Below are 10,295 nucleotides of genomic sequence, written 5' to 3'. Positions count from 1 at the left end.
TACCTATCCCCCTCCTCTTGCTTCCCATCCCTCCTTCTCTGTTTTTCCATTCTGGTTACCCACTTGCCCCTTCTCCTCACCTGCACATCTCTCCCTCTTGTCCCTGTCTTCCTTCCCTTTCTTCCATGCTTTACCTTTCCCAGCTTGTGAATTCATCCCCCTCCCCCACCTTCCTTTTCTGGCTTCTCCCCCTTCATTCCCAGACCTGATGAAGGATCTTGGGCCGATTGGGAGAGTTTTTCAATCTCTCATTGCTACAGTCAGAAGTTCCGACATGCTTTAAAGGGCAACAATTATACCAGTGCCCAAGAAAAGCAGGGTGAGCTGCCTTAATGACTATCGTCCAGTAGCACTCACACATATAGTGATGAAGTGCTTTGAGAGGTTAGTTATTGCTACAATTAACTCCCGTCCCAGCAACGACCTGGACCCAGTGCAATTTGCCTTTCGCCACAATAGTTCTACGATGGATGCGATCTCATTGGCTCCTCATGCAGCCTTAGACCTACTGTTCAATACAAATACCTATGTCAGGATGTTGTTTACTGACTACAGCTCAGTTTTTACCACAACTGCTCCCATTATTCTGATCAAAAATCACCAGAACCTGGGCCTCTGTACCTCCCTCTGCAAATGGATCCTCGACTTCCTAACTGGAAGACCACAATCTGTGCAGATCAGAAATAACATCTCCAACTCGCTGACAATCAACACTGGCGCACCACAGGGATGAACGCTTAGCCGACTGGCCGACTCTCTCCACACCCATGTCTGTATAGCTGGGCATACAACAAATTCCATCTATAAATGGGCTGACGATACGACTTTTGTTCGCAGAATTTCAGATGGTGATGAGAAGGCGTACAAGAGTGAGTTTTATCAGCAATTTGAGTGGTGTCACAGCAGCAACCTTGCTCTCAATGTCAGTAAGATCAAGGAACTGATTGTGGACTTGAGAAAGGGTAAGGTGAGGTAACACACACGTCCTCATTGAGGGCTCAGAAATGAAAAGTGTGAATAATTTTAAGTTCCTGGGTGTCAATCTCTCTGAGGATCTGTCCTGGACCAAATATTTGGTATGTCATCAGAGACATTCATAGACTGCTATAGCTGTACTGTGGAGAGCATTTTAACTGGGTTCATCACCATCCAGTATGGGGGTTGGGGAGCTATTTCACAGGATCAGAATAACTGCAGGAAGTTGTAAACTCAGTCAGCTCCAACATGAGCAATGGCCTCCATAGTATCCATGACATCTCCCAGGAGAGATGCCTCAAAAACGTGGCATCCATCATAATGACCCCCAGGTCATGCCTTGTTCTCATTGCTACCATCAGGAAGGAGGTACAGAAGCCTGAAGGCAAACAGTCAACAATTCAGAAATAGCTTCCTCTCTTCTGACATCGCTTTCAGAATGGCCATTGAACCATGAACATTACCTCACTACTGTTTTTATTTTTAATTTTGCTCTACTTATTTAATTTAACCATTCAATTATATACAGTATATGTACTTACTGTAATTCATGTTTTTTTTCTATTACTATGTATTGCATTGTACTGCTGCGGTAAAGACAACAAGTTTCACGACTTATGCTGGTGATATGAAACCGGATTCTGATTTGAAACATCGGTTGTTTAATCCCCTGCAAAGATGTTGCCTGATTTTCTAAATTTCTCCAGCATGCTTCGTGTCTTTGCTCAAGATCTCCAGAATTTGCCGAATCTCTTGTGTTTACTTGTTCTCACTTGTCCTGTTATTGTGAACCTCCACCCCTGAGTGACAGATACATTCCTGTGGCTGCTAATTAACGAGTCCACCCTGCTCACACTGATCTATTCACTGGGACAGAGAGTGTTGACTTGGTGCATAGATCCTGAACAGGTGTTTGGAATTGATTGATAGTTGGGCCACAACTCCACAATGCCCAACTTTACACAAGAGATTCTGCAGGTGCTGAAAATGCAGTCAAACACACACACACACACACACACACACACACACAGGAGGAACTCAGCATTTATGGAGTGGAATAAGGAGTTAATGTTTTGGGCTGAGACTTTTATCAGGACTCTTGCCTTTAGACAATTTCAGGAAAAGAGTTTCATTTCCTTCCCCATTGTTGAGTCAGTGTGATGGTCAGATTATACAGAGTATAAAACCCAGAGCTCACAGTGACAACTGACACGAGAAAGGACGAGGTGTGTAGAGAATGGGTCTCAGCAACATGAGCAGCTGCCTGCCTCTTCTGGGTGAGTGTTAGTTCTGGAATATTTCTCTTTCTGTCCCTGGTCCACTCTTTTCCATTCCTCTACACTCTTCTCCCTCCCTGCCCTCCCCTCCCCCTTAACCTTCCTCATCATATTTCTGTTTCTTCTCCATTCCTTTCCATTTCCAATTCTACAGCAGTACCGCCTTTTTTCAGCAGGGTTGCAAAAATCTATCCAACCTTGTCTTAAGTATATTTGGGCAGAGAATTCCACAGATTCACCACCTTCTGGGAAAAGCAGTTCTCCTCATCTCCATCCTAAATCTACTCCCTCGAATCTTGAGGCTACGTACCCTAGTTCTAGTCCCACCTATAAGTGGAAACAACTCTTCTGCCTCTATCTTATATATCCTTTAATAATTTTATATGTTTCTATGAGATATCCTCTCATTCTTCTGAATTCCAGCGAGTACAGACCCAGGCGATTCGATTGGATTGGAAGTTAACTTGATCATAGAAGACAGTGGTAGAGGTAGTAAGTAGTGGTAGAGGGGTGTTATAATGACTGGAGGTCTGTAGCCAGTGAATTCCACAGGGATCAAAGCTTGGACCTCAGTTGTTCGTGATACATAGATATGACTTTGATACATACATGAAATTATGATGTAGTGGCTATTACAGAGACTTAGCGGACACCAGGACAGGAATGGATTCTCAATATTCCTGGATTTCAGTGCTTTAAAAGGGATAGAGAGGGGGGAAAAGGGGAGGGGTGTGGCATTACTGGTCAGGGATACTATTACAGCTACAGAAAGGGTTGGTAATGTAGTAGAATCCTCCTTTGAGTCAGTATGGGTGGAAGTCAGGAACAGGAAAGGAGCAGTTAGACTATTGGGAGCATTATATAGGCCCCCTGGTAGCAGCAGAGATACCGAGCAGATTGGGAGGCAGATTTTGGTAAGGTGCAAAAATAACAGGGTTGTTAACATGGTTGACTTTAACTTCCCTAACATTGATTGCCAGCTGATTAGTTCCAAGGGTTTAGATGGGGCAGAGTTTGGTAAGTGTGTCCAGGACGGATTCCTGTCACAGTATGTTAACAGGCTGACTAGGGGGAATACCATGCTAGATCTAGTATTAGGTAACGAACCAGGTCAGGTCACAGATCACTCAGTGGGTGAGCATCTGGGGGACAGTGACCACCACCACTTGGCCTTCAGCATTATCATGGAAAAAGACAGAATCAGAGAGGACAGGAAAATTTTTAATTGGGAAAGGGCAAATTATGAGGCTACAAGACTAGAACTTGCAGGTGTGAACTGGAATGATGTTTATGCAGGGAAATGTACTATGGACATCTCGTCAATGTTTAGGGATCTCTTGCAGGATGTTAAGGATAAATTTGTCCCGGTGAGGAAGATAAAGAATGGCAGGGTGAAGGAACCATGGGTGACAAGTGAGGTGGAAAATCTAGTCGGGTGGAAGAAGGCAGCATACATGAGGTTTTAGGAAGCAAGGATCAGATGGGTCTATTGAGGAATATAGGGTTGCAAGAAAGGAGTTTAAGAAGGGGCTGAGAAGAGCAAGAACGGGGCATGAGAAGGCCTTGGTGAGCAGGGTAAAGGAAAACCCCAAGGCATTCTTCAGTTATGTGAAGAACAAAAGGATGACAGGTGTGAAGGTAGGACCGATTAGAGATAAAGGTGGGAAGATGTGCATGGAGGCTGTGGAAGTGAGCGAGGTCCTCAATGAATACTTCTCTTCAGTATCCTCCAATGAGAGGGAACTTGATGACCGTGAGGACAATATGAGTGAGGTTGACGTTCTGGAGCATGTTGATATTAAGGGAGAGGAGGTGCTGGAGCTGTTAAAATAAATTAAGATGGATAAGTCCTCAGGCCTGATGGAATATTTTCCAGGCTGCTCCACGAGGCAAGGGAAGAGATTGCTGAGACTCTGGCTAGGATCTTTATGTCCTCGTTGTCCAAGGGAATGGTACCAGAGGATTGGAGGGAGGCGAATGTTGTCCCCTTGTTCAAAAAAGGTAGTAGGGATAGTCCAGGTAATTATAGAGCAGTGAGCCTTACGTCTGTAGTGGGAAAGCTGTTGGAAAAGATCCTTAGAAATAGGATCTATGGGCATGGGCATTTAGAGAATCATAGTCTGATCAGGGACAGTCAGCATGGCTTTGTGAAGGGCAGATCGTGTCTAACAAGCCTGATAGAGTTCTTTGAGGAGGTGACCAGGCATATAGATGAGGGTAGTGCAGTGGATGTGATCTATATGGATTTTAGGAAGGCATTTGACAAGGTTCCACATGGTAGGCTTATTCAGAAAGTCAGAAGGCATGGGATCCAGGGAAGTTTGGCCAGGTGGATTCAGAATTGGCTTGCCTGCAGAAGGCAGAGGGTCATGGTGGAGGGAGTACATTCGGATTGGAGGATTGTGACTAGTGGTGTCCCACAAGGATCTGTTCTGGGTCCTCTACTTTTTGTGATTTTTATTACCGACCTGGATGTTGGGGTAGAAGGGTGGGTTTACAAGTTTGCAGATGACACAAAGGTCAGTGGTATTGTAGATAGTGTAGAGGATTGTCGAAGATTGCAGAGAGACATTGATAGGATGCAGAAGTGGGCTGAGAAGTGGCAGATGGAGGTCAACCCGGAGAAGTGTGAGGTGGTACACTTTGGAAGGACAAACTCCAAGGCAGAGTACAAAGTAAATGGCAGGATACTTGGTAGTGTGGAGAAGCAGAGGGATCTGTGGGTACATGTCCACAGGTCCCTGAAAGTTGCCTCACAGGTAGATAGGGTAGTTAAGAAAGCTTTCATAAATCGAGGGACAGAGTTTAAGAGTCACGAGGTAATGATGCAGCTCTATAAATCTCTGGTTCAGCCACACTTGGAGTACTGTGCCCAGTTCTGGTTGCCTCATAATAGGAAGGATGTGGATACATTGGAAAGGGTACAGAGGAGATTTACCAGGATGCTGCCTGGTTTAGAGATTATGGATTATGGTCAGAGTTTAAGGATGCTAGGACTTTACTCTTTGGAGAGCAGGAGGATGAGAGGAGACACGATAGAGGAATACAAGATATTAAGAGGATCAGATAGAGTGGATAGCCAGCGCCTCTTCTACAGGGCACCACTGCTCAATACAAGAGGACATGGTTTTAAGGTAAGGGGTGGAAAGTTCAAGGGGGATATTAGAGGAAGGTTTTTTACTCAGAGAGTGGTTGGTGTGTGAAATGCACTGCCTGAGTCAGTGGTGGAGGCAGACACACTAGTGAAATTTAAGAGACTACTAGGCAGGTTTATGGAGGAATTTAAGGTGGGGGATTATATGGGAGGCAGGGTTTGAGGGTCGGCACAACATTGTGGGCCGAAGGGCCTATACTGTGCTGTACTGTACTGTTCTATGTTCTAAAACGTGGATGAGTGGGTTAGTAAGTTCGCAGATCATTCTAAAAAAGATTGGTATTGTTATGGATACTGTAAAAGATTGCCAAAGTTTACACCAGAATATAAATGAAATTTCAAATTCAAACCCAAATTAAATTTATTATCAATTTACATATATGTCAGCATAAACAACCCTGAGATTTATTTTCTTACGGACATTAACAGTAAAAACAAAGAAACACAACACAATCAGTGAAAAAAACACACAAAACAAGATAGATAAATATTCAATGTGCAAAACCCAACACATTGTTAATCGGTAGCAGATATGGACAGGACGATGTCAGGTGCCGTTTAATCCGGCGAAGTGTGAGGCATTTCACTTTGGCACATCGAATGTAAATGGACAGCACACAGTTAAAGGCAGGACCCTTAACAATGCCGATATTCAGAAGGATCTTGGGGTCCATGTCCATTGTTCCCTGAAAGAGTCTCCACGGGTTAATGGGGTGGTAAAGAAAGCAATTGGAGTGCTTGCCTTGCCTTTGAGGAATTGAGTTTAAGATTAAGGAAATTATAACATGGAGTCTTGATCTGACAATCAACCTAATTTGACCTGTGCTTTTTTGTTTGCCGGTCAGTGCATGATATTTTTAATGTTATTCTGTAATCTGTTATTGTTTTCCCTCCTGCGACCTCAATACACTGTTGTAATAAAATGATCTGTAGGGATGACATGCATAACAAGGTTTTTTGTTGGAACTCAGTTGATGTGACATTAATAAATCAACTGATCAGTTTACCAGCCGTGTAAAGTTCTGGTTAGGCTGCAAGTGGAGTATTGCATTCAGTTCTGGTCGCTCCAGTCTGAGAATGATATGAGGCTTTGGAAAGGGTGCTGAAGAGATTTACCGTGCTGCTGCCTGGATTGGAGGGAGTGCGTGGTAGGGAGAGGTTGCACAAACTTTGGTTATTTTCTTTGGAGTGGCAGAGGCTGAGCAAAGGCCTGATAGAAGTTGATAAGATTAGAAGGGCATAGATAGAGCAGGGAGCTGGTATGTTTCTCTAGGGTTCAAATGTCTAATACAGGAAGGTGTGCATTTAATGTATTTATTGTGTGTGGGTGGGGGTGGGGAGGAGTTGAAAGAAGTTGTGCAGAGTTTTTAACACAAAGTAAGTGATGCCTGGAATATGGTAGGCACATGAATAAGCAGAGAGGGATATGGACATTGTGTTGGCAGAAAGGAAGAGTTGATTTAATTGCTAGTTTAATTATTTCAGCAGAATATCGAGGGACCTGTTCTGTGGCAATGTATAGAAGTAAATCCCGGGTCAGTTGAATGAGTCGAGAGTCCAGTAAAGGTATTCTTTGCCTACCCCTTTGAGCATCTTCTCCTGGTTGAAGAGGGAGAGGAAATCAGTGGACCAACCCTCTGAGGATGTTGGACCAGATCTCGGACGAAACGGACATCACCCTAAAAGGACCAGCCATGAATTCACGGTATTGTTCAGGGTAGATCGCATAGGCCAGCACATGGCCCAGGGTGTGAATGTTCTCTGGGCAAAGATGCTGCCATCTGTGCTGAGGGAGAAGACTAGACTCGAGCTTCTGAGGAAGTGAGTCTCAGCGGACCCAGGTTTTTTCTTGATCTCAGGTACGGGAGTTTACAACGTTCGGGAGTATCTGAGCCAATGTTTGGAAGGTCGTCCCACAAACTGTGTGTGCATCCTGGCTGGATTGATTAGGCGAGAACAGTCTGTTAAAGGTACAGGCCAAGTGTCCTATTCCCTCTGGATCCTTGACTGGGGACAGAGCAGGAAAATGGTCGGAGATGGAGGGCCAGGTATAATTATCATACCAACAACACAGGCTTGAAGGGCTGAATGGTCTCATTCTATCTTCTATGTTTCTATGAGCAGGAAGGACTGTCATCGAGCATATCTTCCTGATCTGGTGATGAAGCCTCCACCATTTCTCCACCAGTCAGAAGAGCGAGTCACAGTCCAGACTATCTGGGACCTCGCACATTTTAGTACATTATGAGCTGCAGGTCTGTTAGTGGACTTTCAAACCCTGGTACCTTTGTCCCGGGACTGGCTCCTTCACAGCTTGAACCAGGCTGGACTCTCATATCCGTGTCCCTCTGAAGGAATTCCATCCCAGAACTTAGTCTGTGGTCTGCCCCCTCACATGCGTTTGACTGGATGTGGTGGAGGTAGCTTTACTCTGTATATAATTCATGTTGTCTCTGCCCATGATATATTTATGGGACAATGTGAAGGGAGCTTCATTCTGTACTTACCCCATGATGTCCCTGCCTCAGATGAGCTTGTGGTACATTGCAGAGGGAGATTTACCATGTATTTAACCCATGATATCCCTGCTCAGAATATGTTTGATGGGATGGCACAGAGGGAGTGTTACTCTGTATTTAACCCATGCCGTCACTGCTCTGGAAGTATTTGATGGGGTAGTGTTGAGTAGGGGTTCCAGACCCTTTTTTATGCCATGGAGCCTGACCTTTTCCCGAGGGGTCCATGGACCCCAGGTTGTGAACACCTGATATAGAGGGAGAGTTATATTGTGTTTAACCCTCTCCTGCCCTGTCTCTCTACATTTGCTTTGTAACACTGAGTGGATGATCAAATCCCTGCCCTCATTTAGTTGCAGTTTCTGAGCATATCCATTTGATCCTTGATCTGAATAAATGTCGGGAATGAGTATTATTCCAACTCTAACAATTGCTGGGTGAGTGGAATATGTTGTTGGGGTGGTGGTTCAAAGTTCAAAGTACATTTATTACCAAAGTACGTGCACATTATAGAACCTTGAGATTATCTCCCAACAGGACAAAGAAACCCAAACACAAACCACATATATATAAATAAAGGCTGCCTAACACCCAATGTGCATAAAAACCACATCATGCCCATAAAAAATAAAAGAATAAAAGCACCCATAAAAAGAAGACAACGTGCAATGAAAAGCAAACATCATGCAGACGGTAACCACAGACAAATAGCGTTTCTGAACTGAAATCTGTAAAGAGAGTCCCAGAGTCCAGCGCAGAGTCGAGTAAACGTTGTGGGGCAGCGATCAGAACCAGCTCATACCTCCCCTCAGGCCTGAACTTCTCAATCTGTCCCGGTGCTGAACTCTCCATCCGAACAATGGGTTCTGCCATATGGATACACTGACTTTGCCATCTTGATTCAGCCTTTAAACCTCCGTCCACACGTCGTATTCAGTCGTGTTGATACCGTCTGGTGCCTGGACCCTGTGGCTTCGATTCCCTATTCCCGACCTTTCACACTTTCCCACTGTCTTGTTGATGGGTCCGCCACCTCACCTCTCCTCAGTTCTGCCACATCAAATTGCCACCAAATCCAAAGGGAAGTTACAGACAATTACTTGTGATGATTGTTTTCCAGAACAAGTGTGGTTAACAATATTTAGTTGCTATCCTTGTTTCGTTAACCCCAGACAGAGGTCACTGAGGTTCACCAGCACCATCTTAAACCGGAAGATACACTAAGATACACTCAGAGACACACATGGATGAAAGAAAAGTGGATGGTTATGTGGAAGGGAGGAGTTAGATAGTCCTTAGAATAAATTAAAATGTCGGCACAACATCTTGGGCCGAAGGGCCTGTATTGTGCTATACAGTTCTTTATTTATGTCTAGCAATTCCTCGGTTGAGTTATCTTAGCATAAAAAGATTTTAAACTGTAAGGAGGAACTCAGAAACTCGGACGGCATCGTTGGAGGAAAGTAAACAGTCGAAGTTTCAAGCCAAGACTCTTCATCAGGACTGTCTTGGCCCAAAATGTTGAGTGTTTCCTTCCTTCCATAGATGTGCCTGACTTGCTGAGTTCGTCCAGCATCTTGTGCGTGTTGCTCAATATTTCCAGCATCTCTTTTGTTTAGTCTTTAAAGAGTTGAGCCAAGAACGTAAGAATTGGTGTTTGCAGTTTTCCTGATGATGAGTTTGCTTCCTCCGACATCCCAAAATCGTGCAGGTTGGAGGCTAATTGGCCGTTGTAATTTGCCCTGACTGTAGGTGTGTGGTAGGACAGAGTATGGGTGATTGGCCAATAGTTGGGATTGCTCTGAGAGCCAGCAGAGACTCCTTGACCCCTGTGCAAAAATAAGAGCTTTAAAGCTGCTGAATCTAGATATTTTCCCCACTGTTGTGAAACTCTCGGTCTGTCAGTAAACATTATTCATCGGCACATAGATAACAAACCACTTCTTCAAGTGAGGTTACTTGTAAAGGGGAGCTACATATTTTTAAACAGAATATACTGTAAATATCTTATTTCATATTTTGAATGCAAGCATTCAAGCAAATTGTGTCCATGTACCCTCACTGATCTCCACCTCCTGTTAGACATTGGAGTATGAAATAGTACGAAGCAGACAACGTGGCCTTGGAATTACTCTGTGGGATATTGGGACTGATGGATTCCTCCTCAGCACTTGCGAGCACATCAGAAAGAAGCTGGTGTACAGTTTTACTAAAGTTACTGGCAAATTAGTTTACATTTACATTTTGTATTGATCAATGCTTTATCACCTCACTGACCCAACTCACTGCCTGTAATTCACCACTAAATGTCTCCAGCAGGAAGTGGAGAGTGAGCATTGCCACAAGAATGGTTTCCATGGGATACAGGGAACC

General features: G+C 44.2%; 1 pseudogene; it reads left to right on the top strand.

Moving 5' to 3' along the window:
- The first annotated feature begins 2,194 nt into the window (after positions 1-2,194).
- Positions 2,195-10,295, top strand: part of LOC134339352 (adhesion G protein-coupled receptor E2-like) — a 202,790-nt pseudogene continuing 194,689 nt past the window's right edge.

Source organism: Mobula hypostoma, chromosome 29, assembly GCF_963921235.1.
Source record: "Mobula hypostoma chromosome 29, sMobHyp1.1, whole genome shotgun sequence".
In the NCBI taxonomy this organism is placed as follows: domain Eukaryota; kingdom Metazoa; phylum Chordata; class Chondrichthyes; order Myliobatiformes; family Myliobatidae; genus Mobula; species Mobula hypostoma.
This window is presented reverse-complemented; position numbering and strand designations above follow the sequence as displayed.